Raw genomic sequence first — 22,535 nt, forward strand, 5'->3', positions numbered from 1 at the left:
CCCTTTTCCTGGGCCACCTTGAGGCCCATCGATGGGAGCCTGCTTGTGCAAAGTTGGAGGGAGCAGTCCCCAGAGCCACCTCACCCCTGACAATGACTCTAGGGTCTGGGGGCCCCAGGACCACTTCCATTTCAGATACCAACTGCACCGTTTGGGGGTCCTCAGGGACACTCTCAGGTTTAATGAACTGCTGGAACTCAGGGAACCCAGGAAAGCTCTTAGACTCACAGTTCAGGTTTATTACAAGGAAAGTGTACAGATTAAAATCAGCCAAGGAAGGGACACATGGCACAGAGTCCAGAGAGGAACCAAGCACAGATGTCCAGTGTCCTTTTCCCATGGAGTCAGGACATCTCCCTTTCCTGGTGACATCTGTCACCATGCACGAGTAGTATTGCCCAAGAGGGAAGCTCGCCAGAGTCTCGGCGTCCAAGTTCTCATTGTCATTCATTTGCACAGACCTGGTTGATCGCCTCCCTGGCTGACCTCAGGCTCCAGCCCCTCTGGAGGTCAGATGCCCTGTGACCCAACAGCCTGGAGCATAAATCACACTGTGGTGGCCCAGGCCCCCAGAAAGACAGACACTGTTAGGAGACAGGACAACCTCAGGGCCTGGAGACACCCCGGAAGCTGAGGCCTCTTTGGGCAGGGTGAAACTGCCTTATACCAGGGGCCGAGGGTCTCCTGGGATCGCATGGTTGAGGATGTTGAGGCTGGAGCCAGTTAGACCCTGTCCTGAAGGCCTTCTGGACAGAAGACAGGGGAGAAGGAGAGCAGTTTCTCCATGAACCAGCAAGACGTCGTGGGACGCGCAGCAATGTCACTGCCAGGAGCAGCACAAAGCCACGCCTCCCAGTGGGGACTCGGACACCTGGGCTGGAGAGGAACCGGTCCCGTGGGCTCCCGGCTCCATGCCGGGTGCAGGGACAGCGGCCCTGCGGGTCACTCGCCGCGCCTCCTTGTCCTTGGGGAGGATTGGGAGCGGGGCCTTTTCCGGCTCCCTCTCGCTGCTGCTGACATCAGTGGGCAGCATGCATTTGCCTCTTCATTTCATTTTTGGTGCCCGGGCATTAGTCACGCTCCTCCGGTTTCCTCGTCTCCCATGCACTTGCTTGTTTTTCTTTTTTCCTTTTTGTCAGTTCCAAAAAAAGATGATTTGTGTGAAGGCAGTGGAAATTGAGTTTATTTACGACGAATGCAAACTTTGGCCAAGAATTCCAGAAGAGGCCCCTGGCTTCAGAAGGGCACTGGGCTGCAGGGCCACATATAAAGCCCGGTGCCACTGGGTGGGCTGGACGCTGACCCTCGCTCCTGCCCTCCTGGGGTCCTCTATGTTTACGGCGGTGCTGCTGTTCTCAGACAGTAAAACTGCCCTGCCTGCGGGACTCTGAGGAGTCAGCTTTAAAATAACACACACATGAGAGGGAAGAAAGGCAGCTCCCTGGGGACTCCAGCCCACAGAGCACCTGGACGTCGACCGGGGGTGGCAGCAGATGGGGCCCAGGGAGGCGGACCGAGGACTGGTGGGTCCCTCACTCATCTGTCGTCCAGGCTTTGGGGGCAGCATGGTCTCACGTAGGTCTTCTCTGCCAGCATCTGCACCAAAGGGTGCCAGGCAACAAAAATTTGCAACTTGAGGATCCGAGCCTTGAGCTGCCGAGAGAGGTGCTCCACGGCGGGGTTTGTGGGCAGTGGGAGAGCCGAGGGCTGTGGGGCGGCTCCCGGGGCTCAGCACAGCACCTGCAGGAGCCCTTGATGTGCTGCTCAGTGGAGGTGGGGGAGGGGTGCTCTGCCCAGCAGAGCCCAGCGGGGCCGAGCTCGTTTGTGCCCTCGTCGTCCACCTTTTCAGGGTGACCTTTATGTCCTCAGCTCCCCTGCCCTGTCCTGGTCCTCCACGGAGAGGGGAGCTGCCTCACTGGTGGGCCTGCCCCACTCCTGGAGGTGACAAACCTGTAGAAGCCCACAGGGCAGGTTTGCACGTGACTCTGGAGACTGATGCACTCCCACCACCGGCCTTCCTGTTTTCCTGGCCAAGCCCGTCCCACCAGGAGCCGCGCAGAGAACATTCCGGAAGCAGGAGTGAGTATCTGGAGTGCCGCAGTACCTGCTGTGTTTCTCGGCTCTAGTTCTCAGCCCTGCAGGCCTGGGCTCTAGTGTTTGTCCCTGGCCATCCTGTGGCAAATGTCCTCTCTGAGACTTCCACTCCTTGTAAGACAGATAGGACATCCAAGATGGACTCGCTGACCCTGTGGCTGCTTCCAGGGACAGATACTCCAGGAGAGGGGCCTCTGTTGGCTTTGTTCCTCATGGTCTCAGCACCCGGCGCAGGCTCAATGTGTTGCCTGTGCATGTCCAGACATGTGTGGTGACTCCCATGGATGGACGGGAGGGTGACAGATGGATTGAACATGGGAACACATTGGAGCTGTTTGTTCTGGGAGGAGAAGGGCTTTGGGAGAGTCAGGAGGGGACCAAGGCCCTGTGCACTGAGCTCAGAGGTCAGGCGGTGTCTAGCAGCATGTGTGGACCCCATGGAGAGTGCGGTGCTCTGTAGACAAGAGTCTCAGGGTGGCTGAGATTAGTTCAAGGTAAGCAGAGATGTTACCTTACAGGAGATGCCCAGTTCTGAAATGAGCTGCCAGGGTGGGAGAGAGATCCCCACCAGAAGAGGCATGTAAGCCTGGGTGGAGCAGTGACAGGTGGCAGGGATATTGCAGAAGAGAGACAGCAGTAGTCAGGGTGAGCTGTAATCTCATGCACACTCCAGCTTGCAGGAACCTGAAGGTCAAATGCTCTGACCCCACACACTCCCGCTCCCGCTAACAGAGAGACTGCCCTGTGTGAGCAGATACCCTGCCTGACATGCGGCTAAGATGAATTGCTTTCATTTGTAGTAAAGGAGCTGTTTAGAGGACCACCGAATAGGAACTGGCCAGCGGCTTTTCGCTTCCTTTTCCAGAGGGGATCCCATCCTCTCTTGGCCCACTCCGTGCTGCAAGCACAAGGTCGAGAGGGGATTAGGAGGCGAGGAAGGATTACAAAAACAGAAAGGCTAACAGCTAAAACCAGAGCTTGTGTGCAGTGGGTGTGAGGCTGCGTTTGCAGGAGAAACTCTTAAAGTCAGTTGGCAGATATGCACATGGGCAGTATTTCCCCATAAGAAGGGACCAGCTAATACTTGAGTGAAAATGACTTGAAATCCCGAAAGAAGAAAATGTGTATGTGTGAGTGTGCTCAGGTCATTAAGAGCTAGTAGCTAAATGTGTCCCATCAGGAAGCACAATGAAACCTTTTCCCTGTCCGTAGTAGTCCCACAGCTAGCTGTCAGTTCAATGGGAATGCCAATTTACTAGTTTTGAGAAGAAACATAAATATATAAAAATATATTTGCATATCAATGTCTGCATTGTATGGAGTGGGGTAGTTGTTATTTGCATGAGCATTTCCCTGTGTTGGTGGTTTGGTGATCATGGATCAGACTGGGTGGTGGTTAGATGGTGGGCTCAGTGGCCCCCAGCAGGGTGGGTTGAGCCCTCTCCCATGCACAGGAGGGTTGGTCTCCAGTTCATGTAATGGGGGTGCCCCTTTCTCTAGTGCTTGTTGCCATGTTGAATTAATAACTCCCTTATGAAGCTTCCCTATGGCCTGAAATTTATAGGATGCTTAGGGGCCCAGCTGGGGAAGAACATGCATTTGTGAATCACTTAGAACAGCATCTGGTATGGAACGTGTGTGCATCACAAATGTCAGTGAATCTGGCCCAGTACCCAGCACTGACTCTGCCGATGAGCCATGCTTGTGTTAGTTATTGATTGCTGAGTCACAAAGCACCAAGACAGAGTGGCTTAAAACACACACACTTATTATCTGGGGGGCTGGGCTTGGCTTACCTGGGCACAGTGCAGGGCTGCAATCAGAATGTCAGCGTGTGGTCTCATCTGGGGCCGGACTGGGGAAGGGATGTGGTCTCATCTGGAGCCAGACTGGGGAAGGGATGTTGTCTCATCTGGGGCCAGACACGTGGTATCATCTGGGGCCGGACTGGGGAAGGGATGTGGTCTCATCCAGGGCCAGACTGGGGAAGGGATGTGGTATCATCTGGGGCCGGACTAGGGAAGGGATGTACTCTCATCTGGGGCCAGACTGGGGAAGGGATGTGGTCTCATCTGGGGCCAGACACGTGGTATCATCTGGGGCCGGACTGGGGAAGGGATGTGGTCTCATCTGGGGCCAGACTGGGGAAGGGATGTGGTATCATCTGGGGCCGGACTAGGGAAGGGATGTACTCTCATCTGGGGCCAGACTGGGGAAGGGATGTGGTCTCATCTGGGGCCAGACATGTGGTCACATCTAGGGCTGGACTGGGGAAAGGTCTGCTGCCCAGCTCGTGGTTGTTGCAACTCCCAGTTCCTTGAAGGCCGCCTGACCAAGGGCTCAGTTTCTTGCTGGTTGTCAGCCCCTGGCCCTCTGGCCTTCTCCAAATGTTGGCTCACACCATGGCAGCTCCTCTTCAAAGTCAGCGAGCAAGAGGGTCCCCTAGCAAGCCGGGCGTTACAGTCTATGGAGTGTCATCCTGAGAGTGACACCACCACCTCTGTTTTCTGTTGCTTGGAAGTGATCGCGAGGTCCACCCTCACTCAGCAGTAGGTCATCTAAGGCGTGAACACCAGGAGGCAGGTATGGGGACTGTCCAGTACCAGGGACCTGTCCGCCACATGTCCAATTGCTCTGTCTGGGGGATTCCATATAGTCCATTTATGGACTCAGTAGGACCACAAGCAGATGCCACCACCTTGAAACATCTCACTTCATCCCTACAATTATGTGAGCTCGACCCATTCATTATCCCCATAGTATAGCTGAGAACACTGATGTACAGAGAGGCCTAGTAACTCCCTCAAGACCACACAGTGAGTTTCTGAACCACACTATTGGTGTTCAGGCCCTTACTGGTTTATCCCTGAGGGCCAAGGGGTAGCTGCTGGCTGGGTCCTGGCTCTAGGCCAGGCACCCTCAGTTCTTCCCCGTCTTGATGTTGCTGCCCCATTTCAGTAGCATGGTCTCCTCAGCACCGTGGATCTGTCTCCTGGTGCTGCCATTTCCCTTGATAGCGCCTGCCACCATCTGACCCACTGTTTAACCTGATTTGTGTCTTGCCTCTCCTTCTGCTGGAATGCACCCTCCATGAGGACAGTGAGTTGTGTCCTCTGGCCCCAGATCCCAGGACAGAGACCCACTGACAGTCATCACTAGGTGAATATTTGGTGGCTTGAATGAATGCACGAGTGAGCAAATGAATGGGTGATGCTCGTGTCTCGGACTCTTGGGTAGGGGCCTCCTATCACAGTGATCCCAGTGGACTAGTTTCCTGGGACTGTCATAACAAAGGACCACAAACCAGGGGTTTAAAACAACAGGAATTTATTCTCTCGCTTTCTGGAGGTCAGAGGTCAAAGATCAAGGTTTGGGCAGGGCCAGGCTCCCTCTGAAGGCTCCGAGAAGAATGCTTTCTGTGTCTCCCAGCTCTGGAGGTTCCTGGCAGTCTTTGGCTGTGCCTGCTCGCCTCCTCTCTTTGCCTCTGTCGTAGCGTGGCCTCCTCCCTGGGTGTCTGCACGCTGTCTCCTCTCTCCTCTTTTCACAGAGACACTGGCCGTACTTGTTGGGGTTCCCAGAGAAGCAGAGCTAATGTCTATACACACACACACACACATATGTAGGTGTATATATACGTAATGAATGTGTGTGTACGTACAGAATATGTACGTTATGGATGTATGCACATAAATGAAAGGAGATTTCTTGTAAAGAATTGGCCTCCCATGATTATGGAGGCTGAGAAGTCCCAGGATCTGTAGTCAGAAGGTGGAGACCCAGGCGAGCTGATGGAGTAGTTCCAGCCCGAGAGGCAGCAGGTTTGAGACCCAAAGAAGAGCTGACGTTTCAGCCCAAAGGTGTCAAGTAGAGCAAGTCTCTTCCTCGGCCTTTCATTCTGTTCAGATCTTCAACTGATTGGATGAGGCCCACCCACACCAATCAGGAAGGGCGATCTGCTGGACTGAGTCCACTGATTTCAGTGCTAGTCTCACCCAAACACCCTTCCACAGACATTCCCAGAATGCCTTTTGACCTAGTCAAGGTGACACCTGAAATTAACCGTCACACTGGTCATTAGATTTAGGGTCCACCATAATCCAGTGTGACCTCATCTCAACTTACATCTTCAAAGATCCTATTTCCAATAAGGTCACATTCTGAGGTTCCAGGTGGATATGGATTTTGGGGGGACAGTACTCACTACACCCTCCTAGGGGAGGCAGAGGATAGGAGGGAGCTGGGTTGGGGGTCAGCCGGGCTTTGCCTTCCTGCACCCATGGCACCCTGCCATAAATGCATGACCATCATGTGACCATTGGCCCCTGTGTCTGGCCACCAGCCAGGCTGCTGTTGTCCATTTGTCCCTTGCAAAGCCGCTCTCGAGTCTGATACAAATGCCAGGCAGAGACGGCTGCCAGCGAGGGAGAATTACAGCTCTATTTTCGGGTGCACTGGAGTTCTTATATATAGGCATATAAAATTTGTTTCCATCCCAGTAAGAATGAAGTTCAGTGTTGCATTGCTGCTCAGGAGCTCTGATTCAAGTGCGAGCATCTTCCTAGAGGTATTTTTATATGGACTTTTGGCTCAAGGGGAGTAGAAGTGGACCATTTCTCTGCAAGATTATAGTTTAGTGTCTTATAACCTATACGATATATGAGCTAAATAATAGGTCTTTGACATTAGAATGTGGGAGGATTTGGAAATACTGCAAAGATAAACTTGTGAGCAAGTTCTGTGTGAAATGGCATGTTTTCAAGCACCCATTATTGGCTTAAAATCCTTGGGGGAGAGTTAAATAAACCAAAGAGACAGGTGCAGCTTTTAGATTAAACAGCCAAGCTCATACAAAATCCCTTTGTCTAGACTGGACAGGCATCAAGTGTTACTGCAGACAGTTTGATGAAATGCCTCACTGTTAGCCCACAGCCTGCTAAATGCCCACAGTGTTTGGTAAAGCCCTTTGGAAGCCCGTGTTTTCAGCAGCACCACGCTGTCAGCGTCCCCGTCTGCCAGCCCCAGGCCAAGTAAAGGAGGCCAAACGGCTTCCAGAGTGGGGCCAGGACTCCAGCCACACCCGCCTCCGGGCCGGCCTCCGGGAAGACTCTCCAGCAGCCGGGGCTCAGGGGCATGTCCTCTGTCCAGGGTCTGGGAGTCTGGCCTGAGTTGGGGCTGTGTGCTTCTGTTCTGAGCAGTTCTGCCCACCTCACCAGATAAGCCCAGCCAGGACAGGAGGACATTAGACAGAGGCTACTCCTGGGGAGCAGGGTTCTCGATCTGGCCAGGCCCTGTGCTCTGCTGTGGGTGGCAGAGAAGCAAGGCCTCCTAGAAAGGGTACACCTGGGGTTTGCACCTTCCATTCCACCCCCCATAGAGGAGAGGCAGGCCATGTGCACGGGGTCTGACCAGGGACGTACGTCAGCGCTGGGATCTTGGGCAGATTAGTCAGGTTCTTTGCCTCGGTTTCCCCATCTGTGAAATGAAGAGGATGCCAGGAGCCACTTCTCTGGGTCCTGTGAGTGCTGGACCCAGCGCTGTGCGCAGACCTCAGCACCCCTGTGGTGATCCCCACTTTAGATGAGGAGACTGGGGCAGAGAGTGAGTTTGTGGGGCCACACTGCTAGGAGGAGCCAGGGTCAGGATCGATCTGGGGAGCCTGGCTCGGGGTCCCTTGATAATGCCATCATCTATCAGCGCTACGATGCCATGTATTGGCACCGCATCCCACTGTCTTGACTCTGGGGAGGCCGACTGGGCAGGCAGCATGTGTGTTGGCAGCCATGGGGCACGGGCATGATGGGGTGCAGGGCTGTGGTATCCCTGATAGGTTGCCCAGGAATGGTGAGCGGGTGTCACTCTCAGGGATGTCACTGCTGAAATAGCATCTCCCTCCCTGCTTGGGGATGCCTGGTCCGGGCCCTGCTCCAGTCCGGCCACCTCGCTCCCTGGCTGCCTCCCTCCACCCAGCCAGGCCACCTCCACCTGCACCACCTTTAATCCACTCTCCAGCCTTGGGACCATGTCCACCCTTCAAGGGCAGCTCGCGCCTCCACTGCCCGTGGGTCCTGGGTGCCGAGGCAGCTGTGGAGCACCCACCGAGAAGCCACCTGGCCTGGGAAGATTGCCTTCATGCTCCACACGCCTACAGCCCCAGAGCCATGCTGACCCTTCACAGGGCTCGAGCCTTGATGGGGAGGAGGAGGACAGTTCTGTGTGGAGAAAAGCAGGATGATTGTTGGGACCCCCAGAGGCCAGGCCTCCAGCGCTCTCTGCCCCTCGGTGTGCAGGCTCGAGCTGCCACCCCACCTGTGGGAGTCCCAGCTCTGAGCTCATGGTTAGAGTCAGAGGGCGGGGCCTTGAATCTGGACTCTTCTCGGATGTGTGGCCCTGGGTGCATTATTCACCATCTCTGTGGTTCATTCCCATTATCTGTACAGTGGGGCTAATAACAGGGTCTGTCCTTTGGGAGGGTGGGAGGATCAGATTGATTAAGGCTTAAAGCACCTTGCAGGGTGCCTGCCTGGAGCAGGCATTCCACAGAGGTCAGCAGCCTCTCAGCCCACAGAGCACAGAATCACAGGCCAGAGAGGGAAGTGAAAACAGATTCCTGGGCCCAGTGGCTCTGATGCAGTGGGTCTGGGTGAGGCCTGAGAATCTGCATGTCTTGCTAGTTTCCTGGGGTGCAGGTGCTGATGGCCTGGGGACTCCTTCAGAGCCCACTGAGCCAGCAGTGAGTCTTCTGTGGCCTTGATGTGCGCTGAATGCACGTGGGACGTCACAGACTCAGAGACGCAGGGAATGCCGTTCCTGCAGCCCCAGCCCACAGGGGTACTGTGCCCATATTCTGGCCTCAGAGCTTAGAGAGTCTCCATGTGATGCATGGCTGCATTGAAGTGCATACTCTCTCTCCATTCATTCTGCAGCCACCTGAGGTCACTGCCTGTGTGCTGGCCCCAGGGTGGGGATGGAGGACCACTGCTGCCCTCAGAAAGCCCCAGGGATGGAAACTGGGCAGGTGTAGTGTGAGAAGGGGCAAGAGAGCTTGGTGCAAGGGGCTGAGGCATGAGGGAGGGTGGGGGCAGGCAGGGGCCAGGACAGCGAGGGAGGAAGGAAGTAGAGGCAGGCAGGGGTGGAGTGGAAGGCCCCAGGGAGCAGCCCGTAAAAGGCCAGTAAGGGCAGGGCGCTTGGGTCTGCAAGTCTGGGTGCGGCCAGGGCACGCTAGCAGAATGAGCTTTATGCCGTCTGCAGAGCTCCGAGGTTCAGAAAATGCTGCTCTCTGCACGTGCAGGGCGGGAGGCATCCCCAGCTGCTTGGGGGCAGCTGTGAAGGAGCGGATCATTTTCCTCCGTGGAAAGCGTGCTCGGTTCCATTCGCTCTTGGCTCAGCACATCTTGCAGGTTTAAGAGTTCACAGGGCAGGCAGGCAGGAGCAGGCCATGAGAGCCCCCTCGTGCCTGGGGCGAGGGACTGCATGACCCCTTTATGAGCTCCTGCTTCCCCAGCCACCAGCCTAATGAGCTGCAGGAGGGGAGTCCGGGCAGTGAGGGGGCAGGGAGGGAGGGGGCGAGCAGCCAGGAAGGGGCGCGACGTGAGCGGCCTCTCAGCTTGTCCTGATTCCAGGGAGCTTGTTCTTTCCTGCTTTTTCTGAAGTTCCCAATCCATTGCCTTCCCGGGGTGCAATCCTGGGAGAAGATGTTTGCACGACTTCTGGTTCATCAGTTGGTTCCAAACAGAGCTGAGTGTTAACCATCAGAAGGGCACCTGTCCATTTTGCAGGTGTGCTGGGGCATAGGAACGTGGATTTGTCCAAGGACAGCTGGTACATTCAGGGCAGGCTCAGCGACCGGACAGAGGCAGGAGCAGAGGAGCTCCCAGGCAGGCAGCCGAGGTTCTGCTTTGGGTGGCAGGGCCTGGTCCCAAGCAGTTGTCTTCCGCCTCTTGTCATCATAAGTCATCGTGGCAGGAGGAGAAAACACGAAACGACAGAGGCAATCTCATGCTGCCCTGGTTTCTCCTCCGACCAGGGCTCCGCTGGAGGAAGTGATCATGGCCTGGAGTCCCGTCCCAGGCCTGTGTGACGCCAACCTTCCTGGGCGCCAAAGGCACTTGTCAGTGTGACTGTGTCCAGAACTAGGAGCTGTGAAATGCTCCAAGCCTATAAATCATGGAAAACAAGGACATAACCTTGTTCTTTCTGCACCATCAATGCATTACCTAATTCAATCATAAAATGGAAGAGCAGCTCCATTTGTATAATTCTATGTGAAAAATCAGCAGCTCTTTGCCTATTACATGCTGCCTGTGCAGCCTGCCCGCAGGATGGGGGAGGCCTGCCTTTGGTGGAACAAGTGCCAAACACCACAGATGCAAACAAGGTTCTGTGTGTCACTACCTTTCTCGCAACGTTTATTTAGGGGGCCTTTAAGGCCTCACTGTGATGGTTTATTTGCAAATGGTCTGCAAGCTGCTGACAATTTGTATATCACGATTTGTGGGAGCCTGGTGGCAGCCACGCTCCTAATAATGCTGACAGATCACCAAACGCAACATCTCTGTCTTTAAGTTTCTGCTTACAGGAGCTCCTTCCTGAGACCCAGACCCCACTCCAGGGTTCCCACCCCCTGCCCCAGGCAGGGGACAGACAGCTCAAAAGGCAGCTCATTGGTGCCATCTTAGCATGCTCTGTGGGGGCTTCAGCTCTGCCACCCTGTGCACACCCAACTGTAGGGGCACGTGGTGTTGGCAGCCTGCAATCAGCCATCTGATCGATGTGAGGCCAAGAGCTGGAGGTCTGTTGGGTTTCTGCCACCTCTGCCAGGCTGAGGACGGCAGGAAGTATAGGTGACAGGCAGAGGGAACCAAGCAGCTGCTGAAATGCACACCACATTTGGCAGGACCCCTTCCGTAGGGATGGCCTACTGTTTCCCTGGGTAAACCAGACCCTCACTTGGACGGGGAGGGCTGCTTCATCAACTCTGGGGTCTTCCCCCAGAAGGCGCACGCCAGGCACCAGGCTGCTGATGGCCGATAGTTGCTGAAATGATAAACCAATCTCACCGCACCTTCCATCCGGTGTGTCTCCTCCACTCAGCCACCCCTAATGAGTGACCGCAGGTGTATTAGCTTCCCCTGGCTGCTCTAACAGAGTTCCAGGGACCGGCGGGCTCAGACAGAGACCTGTCCTCTCAGGGTTCCAGAGGCCGGAAGTCCGAAATCCAGGGGCTTCCTCTGAAGGCTCCTCCTCCGGCCTCTTCCTGCTCAGGGGCCCAGGCGTCCTTGGCCTGTGGCTGCACCACTGCAGCCTCTGCCTGCATGGTCACATGGCTGCCTGGTCATTCCAGACCCCCTCTGCCTTTCTTATGAGGATACTTGTCACTGGGGTGAGGGCCCACTGGAGAATCCAGGGTGACCCCATCTCAAGATCTTTAACTTAGCCACACCTGCAAAGGTCCTTTTTCCTAATAAGGCTGCATTCACGGGTTCATGTTTTAGGATGTATATGGATCCTCTACAACAACATTGTCACATTGAGGAGCCACTGGGTGCCAGGGACTTTGTGTCCATCATCCCAGTCTTTCTGAAAACCCACCCAGTTGTCATTAACTATTGACGACAAAGAAATGGTGGCTTGCAGGGGTGCAGATGCACCAAGACCGTGTGGTGCCACCAGTGGGTGGGCAGTGGGCCTGGGTCTCACCCCAGGACTGGGCTTCCAAGTCCAGATTCTGTCTCCTTCCCAGCTGCAGCCTCAGGGGGCTGGGCTCCCACTCTTCCCTGTGAGTGTGGGGAAATGCCTTAATTGTGCCCCCAGAATAATCCCGCCTCCAAAGAACACCCCCGCACAGTTATCGGGCTTCAGTAAGTAAGTGAAGTGATAAATGCCAGTCCTTCTGGGTCCCTGGCTGATAGGGAGCTGGAAAACCCATGCCAGGCCCCCACTGAGCCTTCCTTGTCACGAGGTACCAGTTAGGAATCTGTTTCCTCACTGCGCTTTTACCGACCTCAACGCCTACACACGTGAAGGAGATCTGCTTCGATACCAATGCGAACAGACCATTGTTCGAGTGTCCTAGCTGCCATCCTCAGCTGTGGTCAGGACATCGGCCTGGTGCCAGCCTTTAGCCTCTAGGGGCTGATTCTCTGGTCCCTCAGGGCAACTCCCTGGCTTGTGTCAGCCTGCGTTTAGGATTTCACCCTCCAAGCAAAGGGTAGTCTCTGCTTCTGCCGGGTGTTCAGAACAGACAGTCATTGCCCTGAGGTGGACCAGCACCCGAGCTGCCCATGCCCCACTTCTGAGCTGACCAGGGTAGCCACTGGTCAGCTGTGAGTTACGCCCGCCTGCCACCCTGCCCAGGGAGACCCCTGTGAGTTCCAGGACCAATAAAATGGGTGATGACAGGAGTCCGGGGTCGTGGTCCCTTCCTTCAACCCCTTTAGCCCGGTGTTTTCCTAAGACTGCTGAGTGTCTGTCCCTTTCCTCTCACTTTCAGAATACATCCAGCAAATGTAGGGTATTTAATTTTTAAAACCATGGTCAAAGTGAGAATGTAGGATCAAGCTTGAAACCTCCATGAAATCCACCACGGGCACATGCTACCCAGTGGGGTCCTGGGGGAGTTTACAGAGGGAAGCCGTGGATCATTTTTGTAACCTCCCACAATTATCTGCTGTCTCAGCTGAAATTGGGAGATAGGCCCACTTAAGCCCAGTGCAGAAAAGTATAGAAATGTTGGCCCACCTTCTGTCAGCCTGGAAGCGCCAATCCAGCCATGATACGCCAGGCCCAGTGTGAGGTCAAGCACAGGGAGGTTGCCGTGGGACTGTGGCCAGAACCCCTTGGGGTACTTGTGCTCATCCATCTCCTGAGGTCCTTTTTGACTGGAGAAAAAAGACCTAACATCTTTTTCTGTGGCGACCATGGTGGGGCACAAGGGTTCAGTGGCATCCGGTGAGGCAGAGAATGGGCAAAGGGTTTAAAGGGATGACAGTGGGAGTTTCTGCTCCCCAGAACTGTGGCTTAAAGAGAAGAGACTGTTCACAGGTGGGTCATAGCAGCAGCTGTTGAATGCTGAACTGAATTATTTGTGAATGCGGCTGTGTCTCAGAGAAGGGACAGCACCTGGGACCAAGGTGGTCAGCACAGACAGGGGATGCATGGGGACATCCCACTGGAGGGAGGGAGCTCATCCGTCCAGAGACCGAGAGACACAAAGATGGAGACAGAGACAGACAGAGACACAGAGAGAGACAGAGACACAGAGAGAGTGAAATCCTCACGTGAGATGCAACATGTGAGAAATTTAAATACACTGGACGACATTCAAACACAGACTTATTTAGTGAAAACACTCAAGGTGTAGCTTCTCACTTAAAAACAAACAAGTGATTAACATAGAAATAGAATTCTGAAAATAAAGGCCCGGATTCAGTCTTTTTTTCTCATTGTTTTCCTGGCTGTGGGGATTAGCCAGAGACTCCAATCCTATCAACTCCTCAAATGCAGAGGGTGCCCCTAAGGACACCGTTCCCCTTCCCACAGGGTAGCAAGGACGTTTGGGTCTGGTCAGGACATGCCAATGGGAGGAGGGCCTGGTTCACCCACTCAGGCCCACGGGGGCACTGAGAGGCTGTGCTGGGGAGGTAGAGAAGTCAGGGTCTCCTCCCCTAGGGTTGGTGAGGGCGCCCAGCCTGGGACACCCTTCATTTTCCATGCAGTGTCCCAAGATCCCGTGGAGGGAACAGGGCCTCCAGAGCAGCTCCTGGCAGAGTTAAGGTGAGAGAAACACCCTGACATCCTCCTGCCCCAACAGAGGTTTCAGACACAGTCACTGATAAAGTAGAACAATGCGCCCGGTGGGCATGCACCTGAGTACGGCAGTTAACCCCCTTTCCCTGGGGAAGGGCTGCCTGATTGACAGCCGGACAAGCAGCTTCTTACACCTGAAATACCTGTTTTCTGATCTGTGGTGAGGCGAGTGGAGCCTGGTGGAGCCCACCCACCCACCTGCCGGTGAAGGTCGGAGGCATCCCTGGTGGGGTTTTGTGTGCAGCAGAGGGATCCTCAGGCCCTCCAGGCTATGGCCTTGGGGTCAGTGCAGGGGTGCCCTGCGCCACCTCCCCCTCCTGCAGGCCCCCCCTGGAGGTGTTGCCCAGTGAAGCTGGGACCAGACCAGGATGACAGCTCGAGGCTGGGGGCTCGGGGGCTTACAGGACGTGTGTCCCAGGCTAGCCGGTGGGGTCCAGAGGGGCAGGTGGGGTGCCAGGTCTCCAGTTCAACCCTGAGCCCAGCTGTTGAGGAGAGCCCAAGGGCAGGCTGACCCCCCAGAGATGCCTCCAGCGGGCCTGCTCGCTGGCTGATGGGTGCCGAGAGCAGCTGACCAGTGCTTCCAGGAGGCAGGAGTGGGTGTCGGAGGGAGGAGGTGGGCAGATGCTCCCAGTAGGGGGGAAGATGCTCCCAGTAGGGGGGAAGCCCTTGGTGAGGGTTCCCAGGCTGGACGGTGAAATGCCTCTGGGGGGACATGCTTGTAGAGGGCCCCCTGTGACCTCCAGACCCAGGCCTGCCCCAGCCTCTTAGTCTCAAAGCCTGAGGGAAACTGTGCCGCCCCACCCCATTCCTCCGGGAGAGAGGGTCTGCGGGGCTGGGCTTGCTGGGGGTCCGGGAAGTGAGAACTGCCCCGCTCCAGGGAGCGGGTCCCGGGGCCTGCGGCCCTGGGGCCTCCTTCCAGAGTGGGGTGCTTCCACTTCTGTTAGAAAGGACGGTGAGAGTGGACGGTGAACAGCAGTGCCCTGTATTCCCTGGGTGAGCTCAGCTGTCCTCGAATTGATGCATAACCTTCATAAGGCTCAGCTGATCCCACTTACCGGCAGGGAGCCGGGCACAGGGAGTGGGTGTCCCCCCAGTACCGGTGGACCTGGGGACTGGCTGAGCTGCGTAAGTAAGAGCCCAGCTTGGCTCCTGCCCCCAGCCATGTGCTCGGGGGGATTTCCTAATGCCCCCAGAGGAAATGGGTGCTGGGATATCCCCACTGCCCTCCTTCCTTGCAGAGGAGGGTCTGGGGCTCTCCCTGCCTCACTCCCTTCTGACTGCTGCTGGGCCCTCCCACGCTGGCCCCATGCATCAAGCCACGGCATTGCTTCTGTTCTTCCCATCTCCCGTACCAGGTAAACTTCTCCTGGGCATTCAAGACCCATCACCTCCTCTGAGCAGCCCTCCAGGCCCACCCAGACAAAGCTGAATCCACCCCAGCATGTTGACTGCCCGCCTCTGGGTAACCTGTTTCCCCAAGTGGACCTCGAGCTCCTGACTCATTCACTCATTCATTTGTTTGTTCGTTCATTCACTTACACCATATACTATTGTTGAGTTCACATTTGCAGGCAGTGCCCAAGAAGTTGGATTGGAGAAGATGGGCACATTATCCTCCCATTTCTAGACCCCCAGTGCCTGTCATCGTAGTAGATTAATTGATGCTTACAGAATAATTGGATAAAAATAAAACTTAAGAAATATAGTTAACATCAGTATTAATTTGTAATTAATGTTATTTCATCAGTGCCCACCTTCGGCAGCATCTCAGTTTTCTGTGTGCCATATTCCCCATCACAGCCTGGAGGGAGGTCAGTGGGAGGTCTCCCATTGTGTGGGGACAGAGCCAGGGAGCCTCTGAGAAGGCCCCCAGTGCCACCAGGGTGCAAACACCCATTTAAGGGGCGGCCAGTGATTGTGGGATGTTGCGGGCAGGTGCTGGCAGAGATGGACTCTGAGCTTCAGAGGAAACCCCGTGGGAGCCTGGGAGAGAAAGGTGGAGGAAGGGTAGTCAAGGAGGGCTTCTGGGAGGTGGTGTGGAAGGGATGGGGCTAGAGGATGCCTTCCATGGAAGTGCCAGAGCCCCAGCTCTCACCCACTGCCAGAGGGCCCTTCTTGCCCCAGGTGAGGCTGACTGCACCTGTGTGGGGCATCAAGGGCCTGAGTGAGAGCAGGAGAGAGAGTTGCCACGTTGTGTCAGGAACGATCAGTGCCAGAGGAACATGAGCGCCACTCCCTGATGGGAACCAAAGGAGAACGTGACAGTGTTGGGGGACATCCACCCCTGGCTCGCAGGGCGCCCCTCCCAGGCTGCCCCTTCTGTCTCCACGGGACCCTTGTCCTCTCAAGCCGGGAGGGGACGGAACGAGGTCCCTGCACCGACGTCTGCTCTATGTTGCCCAGCGGGGTGACCTCTGTGAGAGGTGGGACAGTCCTCATGCTCAAGAAATGGAGGTGATCACGCCTGTCGGGGGTATCGGTCGGTCCTGGGGCTGTCCCCAAGCGGGTGCCTCCGAGGCTTCTCATTCGACCTGCTACTCGTCTATTCCTTCTCCCCTCAATATTCGTGGGGTGCCAGCTCCAGCCTGGTGGGCAAGAGGGGGGTGGTCAGTTCTTGTTCTCCTGGGGCGTTGCCTCTGGAGACAAGCAAAGGAGCAAACCAAGCCAGGGATAAGCCTGGGGATCCCTGGGGGGCCCCTTTATGATGGGAAGACGGGACATGTGCCTGGCGGAAGGAGCCGTGCACCCTCCCTGAAGCTTTAGCATCCTTGCGTGGAGATTGGGAGGCAGGCGGGGAGGCAGATGGGAAGGTCCAGGTGCATTTTCGAGCAGTGGTTTTTAGTCAGGGGCAGTTAGTCCCCCAGGGGACATGTGGCAGGGCCTGGAGACATTTTTCTTGTCCCATCTTGGAGGCAGGGTGCCATTAGGCTCTGCTGAACAGCTGTAGTGCCGGGCCGGCTCCACAGAGAATGATCCTGGTGGTGTCCCTGCATGGAGCCTGGGGATCCTGCATGGGAGGAGCTGTGGGTGGACGGGACCGCTGAGGGTGTGTTTCTGGGCGGGGTCAGGTGGCCTTGGATTCCCATGCTGCCTGTAGCCCACAGTGCCGTCTGGACACTGGGAGGCCCCCCGTGTTGAAGTGGGCTGGAGTTTTGCATGGGCTGTGCGGGTTCTGCTGGGAGCCGGCCAGCCCAGTCCAGACCTGGGAGGTGGGTTGTGTTTGTGGGTGACCCTGCATGGATGTTCTCTGTTGCCCTAGGAGAGAGTGGGGTCGGGCCTCCAGCGGGCAGCTGGGGTGGGAGCCACAGATAGGGCCTCAACAACAGACAGTTATCTGCCCTGGTCCTGGAGGCTGGACTTCCCAGACCCAGGTGTGGGCGGGGCTGGTTCTCCTGAGGCCTCCTGCGGGCGTGCAGATGGCCACCTCTCCCTGGGACCTCATAGGATCGTCCCTCTGTGTCCTGATCTCCTCTTTTAGGGACACCGGTCCTTTGGATGTGCGCCCACCCTGTTGGACTCATTTACCTTAATGGACTCATTTTACCTCTGTGAAGACCCCGTCTCCAAATACAGCCTCACCCTGAGGTCCTGGGATCAGGACTTTAAGCATGTGAATTTTGGAGGAACACAGTTCTGCCCGTCCCAGAGGGGGAGCTGGGGGGTGACCCCAGGAGGAGGCACCACTTGGTGAGAAGGTCGTGGACAGCTGTTCTCAGCACCGCTGGGAGGTCACACCCAGTGACGGCAGAGGCCTGTCCCTGGGTTTGCAAGGCTACAGTTGTGGGTGGCTGACTTTGTTCCTGGGGTGGGCTTCAGGGTCCATGAGATGGCCCAGGACGGCCCTTCCACAGAAGAACCTGTCCCGGATGATGCAGCATCTTTGAGCCCCGCACCGGGGGAGCTCTTCATGCCAGGTGATGTCCCCGTGAGCCTAGAGCCCAAGAGGGCTAGGGCTTCTGCAGACAGCCTTTTCTCTCCTTCATCTCTGTCCCACCAGAAGTAGCCTGTGGTCCTCGGGGGCACTGGCCTCTGCCCCCACCTCCCCTGGGGGCCAGCTCTTGGTTGATGATGTTGAGTGACACCCCAAAGGCCACTGATTTCTGCCCAGAGGAGCTGCCCCTGTGCCCTTGGGAAGGAAGTCACTGGCATGGTGGAGCAGGTGGTGTGGGGGAAGCTGCAGGTGGGCCGGATTTTGGTCTCGGCTCTGCCCTCCCCAGTCACCTGCTCCACTCCCCTTGTCACCTTGGCCTCGTGTCCCCATCTGTGCAGTGGGAATGGCCACTCCTCGCCTGCCTCTGTTGGAGATTCTGTCTGGGGCATGGAGCACAGACGCAGGTGGGGACACACAAAATGAGTCCCTGTCACAGATGCTGCAGGAGAAGGGCTCTGCTGCCATGCATCCTAGGTCAGGAGGCGCATTCCCGGAGAATCTTGGGTAAGCTCCTCTCGAGTGGAGAGCGCAGTGTGTCTGCACCCCAGCCCCTCTCGGGAGCGACCAGCGTCTGGTTAAAGATTTGTGCACCCAACCAGAGCCTGAAGCCAGGCATGTGGGGATGGCCTGGGTTTGGGGGGAGGCCTCCTTGGCCCCTGGTCCCTCATAGCCTGGCCTTTGGCAACTTGTTTTTCCCTGAAAACAGAGTTCTTCCCCTACAAGTCCCAGCTGCTGCCCAGGGGCTCTGGGGCTTCCCAGAGACGATTTTATGTACCCCAGACATTCCAGCCAGGACTCCTGACACCCAGCACCTGGGGACGTGGTCACCACGGATGACAGTCTCAGGAAGTGTGAGAAGTTCCACTGCCTGGGGAGCCCTCTTCCTGGGCCGGGGGCTGCCTGTGTGCGCGCGTGTGTGTGTGCGTGTGTGTTATTGTGTGCAGGTGTCCATGTGTGTGGGGTGTGCATGCCTGGGTGTGCTTGTGGGCTGGGGTACCTGGACATGGGAGTGCAGCTTGGGGTAGGTGGGCCCTGGGTCCCCACAGGACAGGCTGGGAGGCAGAGGCAGAAAACCCATGAGAACTGTGTATGGTCCACACTGGAAGGCTTTACTGAGCCTCTGCCCCATGTTCACACAGTGTTCTCTGCAGGTAGTGAGTTCCCCGCCCCCATTTGTGTTCACACAAGCCAGCACCGTGCCCCCCTTGTTGGGGTGGTTGGGGCCGAGACATCGGCTTTATGCACCATGTCCTCCAACTCTGAGCAGCTGGCTGGAAGTTTGATCCACATCACTTCACCCAAGCGCCCAGTGGGGAGGCAGGGCTGGGCACCTGTAAAGTGGGCCTGTCAGCAGTGCCCAGTTCCATAGGCACCAGCCACTAGCTGGCAGCCTTGGGCCAGCGCACCGTCTGTGAACTGTCTGTACGTCATTGGTGACTTGGGGCCGTGGGGTGTCCTTTCTGAGCAGCTGCTAGGGCCTGGGAGCACCTGGGCCAGGTGAGCACCAGGGCATGGCCGGGCAGGTGGCCTCTGCCAGGGCTCAGGGTGAGCTGGCTTCCCAGTCGGCATTTCTGGGGTTTGCCCAAGGCCCGTGGGGCCTTTCCTCGTGGGTGGGGGTTGGGCATGGGTGGGATGTCAGGGTGGGGGAGCTTCTCCCCTCGTCCTGTCCTCTCTTGATGGGGTGTCAGGGATCTGTACCTTGAGGTGCGACAGGGCCGTGGCCGGCATTGTGGGATTTGTGTGAATGGCTTCATGTCTTCCAGCTCATTTCCAAGCCACTGTTTCCTTTTCCCCCACCATGGACCAATGGTGGGATATTGGGTGGGCCATGGAGAGCCCCTGATGGCCCCCTGCCTACCTAGGTCCTCTACTCATCTGAGCTTATTCTTAGGACCCCTGTGCCCTGTGCAAAGGCCCCATATGGGTCCCTTGACGGCCTGCAGAGGCCTCATTTCATCTCAGCATCGTTTACACTCAGGCATAAAGGGCTGAGGACGGTGGCGTGTCTGTGGCAGGTTGTGTCTGGGCTCCCGGGTCCCGTCAGGTGGGCCGAGTCTGCTTTTGACTGCGGAAGGCCCAACCCTGCTTCTCCCCCCCTGTGCCAAGTGAAATCTGCCCACCAGAGACTCAGATGGATCTTCGAGGTGTAGACACATCCCCGGCTGCCTGACGGCTGCCGTGTGGCCTTCCTCCATGGGTGCTCTGGGTCCGACCCCGGTGCCCAGGTCCCTCTGGGATGTCACCTCCTTCGCCGCACCCTCCCTGCACTCCTACACCATTGATCTCATCTTCCTTGCAGCTTACCTTCCGAGGACCCGCAATGCTGCAGCCACACTGAGCCCACGGAGCAGTTGTCCGAGAAGGAATCTCCCCAGCTCTCCTGAGAGGTGGTCCCGGAGTTCTGGGGGTCAGACACAGGGGCTTGGGTAGGCAGTCCTGTAGACCGGGGGAGAGAATGAAGGGTCCTAACCTCCCCTCCTCTGGCCGCCAGCCCCTCTTCTTGGCTCAGAGCTCTGCTGACATCTTGTCACACCACAAGTGGAGGCATCACAGATGGGCACACGGCCATCAGGAGGGCAGAGGAACCTGCCCTGGGCCCTAGGGCTGGCGAGCTACTGGTAGAGCCAGGCCTCCAGCCTGGATCCCCTTTACTGCAAAGCTTCCCTCCGCCTCTGGCTCTTCGTCCTCATGCCATGTGCCACCCTCCATGACCGTCATCGGGCCCCGTCTCTGCAAGTCCGACATCTCCAGGGAGCCCCCCATTCCCTGCTTCTGTTTCCTGGAGAGGCAGCAACCCCTCTGCCATTCCCTCCATCCTTCTTCGTTGGCTCAAAAAGTGCCCGAGGTGCTCACTGAGTTCCATAAATAGCAACATTCCAGGGACCACAAAGCCAAGGCCCAAGGGGCTTCAGCGGGCGCTTTGCAAGTGGGCGACACCATCCCTGGGTATGCTTCTCAGGGACCTGCGGTGATGAGCCGTCAGTCACCGGGAGCAGCATCCGAGACGCACAGGACATTCCCCACAAGGATGCATGGTTCTCAACACAAGGGACGCGAGCGGATGGGACGGTTTTCAGAACCTGAAAGCTGAGCCGGCTTCTCCCTGTGGCTGGCTTACTACCTACGTCTTTCAGCATCACTTGCTTTCAGTTGTATGTTTAAGGGACGTCTTTCCAGAGAAAAACGCAGTTCCTATTTCTGTGCTGTTCTTTCTTCTGTGAGTTGAGAGTAACAGCAGTTTCTCCAAGGGCTGCCGTGTGAACGGCATGAGACGAGGTGTGAGAAACGCTTAGCCTGGCGCTGGCTGCTGCTCCGTCCGTGCGGGCCATTGTCTGAGCGAGCCGCCGCCTCCCTTCTCTCAGGCTCTGTGGTCTGGTTTCCATAGATACGCATTTGTGCAGCCGCTTGGCCCTGGACCCCTCTTCTGATGGGCCACCCAGCACCAGGCCTGCCTGAGAATCCCTTCTGCCCACTCCCCCCACATCCTGTATCTCTTGTTAAGTGGACATAAAAGAGCATTAACCCCAGTCCCACTGAGGAACGGGCAATGCCCCTTGACTCTCAGCCTTGGATGCCCCTGGGAGCTTCTGAAGCAGCACTGATGCTGGGCCTGGCCCCCGAGAGGCTGATCAGGACATCTGTGGCAGGGCCTGGGTGTCAGCATTTTGCAACCACCCTCTCCCCCAACCTGGCTGTTCTCCCATGAGGCACAGGCCAAGAACCTGTGCCAGGGTTGAGGGGTGGTTGCAGAATCGACTTTACTCTCTGGGGCCCTTCTGAGCTTCCTCGTTCTGAACTGACTTCAGTAGGGGTGTGGGGGTGGTTACCAGTCAGCAGGATTCCGGTCCAGCTCCTAGTCACGTCTGCCTTTGTAAAGTCTGTTCCTTTGTCCAGAGGGGTGTGGCGAACAGACGGGGCTCAACCCCACGGTGGACCGCTTGTACTGGGGGCCCATCCGATGCCTGTCTCCCTACCTGCAGAGGAAGCACGGGAGGTCTGGCCCAGGGCACCTGCAGTGAGGAGTGGCAGACCTGGGAAGGCCACCCGACCATGGGGGCAGCTGCTGGTCATGTCCTGCATGCTGCCCAGAGGAGGCACAAATGCAGTGTGAGGAGCATTAGTGAGCCGAGGGGACCCACAGGTCCTGGACGCCCTGCCCATTGTCCCACTGCAGGACACCAGGGACCTGGCTGCAGCAGCAGGGCTGTAGTGCCAGACACACAGCCCCGCTCCCCACGCCCTGGGAGGGAACATTCCCACCCACAGTGCTACCCACCCACTGCTTGTCACCACTTCACTCCTCCGGAATGCGCGTGGGCACGTTGCCCAGGCAACGGAACGCCAGCGCGCTGTTATCCTTCACGCTCTTCCAAGCACCTGTGAAGGCTGTCGAGCAGCATCCCCCATGCCTCCAGGCTCTGCAGAACCCTGCTCCAGAGCTCCCCAGGGAGAAGTGGGGTGTGAGGGGCGTGAAGGGGTCACAGCTGATGCTTGGGAGTGCTTACCAGGAGCCAAGCTCAAAGAATTCTCCATGGAGTCCCAAGACTCCCTGAGGCATGGGTGCCTGTGTTTGCCTCACTTCACAGGTGGGGAACTGAGACTCAGAGAGGCTATGCAGATTGCCTGGGCTCACACAGCCAGCAGGTCTTGGCAACAAGCCTGGAAGCCAGGTACCCGGCCCTGCACCCCGGGATCACCAGAGCCC

The 22,535-nt window shown here is 56.9% G+C and overlaps 1 protein-coding gene and 1 long non-coding RNA gene across 2 annotated transcripts in view; one reads left to right on the forward strand and one right to left on the reverse strand.

The window, feature by feature from the left end:
- Window positions 1-22,535, forward strand: part of AJAP1 (adherens junctions associated protein 1) — a 120,344-nt gene that overhangs the window by 23,197 nt on the left and 74,612 nt on the right. The gene's annotated exons all lie outside the window — the stretch shown is intronic.
- On the reverse strand, window positions 15,693-22,130 carry LOC140848638 (uncharacterized). Its single transcript, XR_012129726.1, has 5 exons — window positions 22,107-22,130; window positions 21,658-21,804; window positions 20,135-20,231; window positions 16,040-16,135; window positions 15,693-15,882 (listed from the first exon to the last, which is right to left on the reverse strand). It is a non-coding gene; the product is annotated as an uncharacterized lncRNA (long non-coding RNA).

This window comes from Manis javanica, chromosome 4 (genome assembly GCF_040802235.1).
Source record: "Manis javanica isolate MJ-LG chromosome 4, MJ_LKY, whole genome shotgun sequence".
Lineage (NCBI taxonomy): Eukaryota > Metazoa > Chordata > Mammalia > Pholidota > Manidae > Manis > Manis javanica.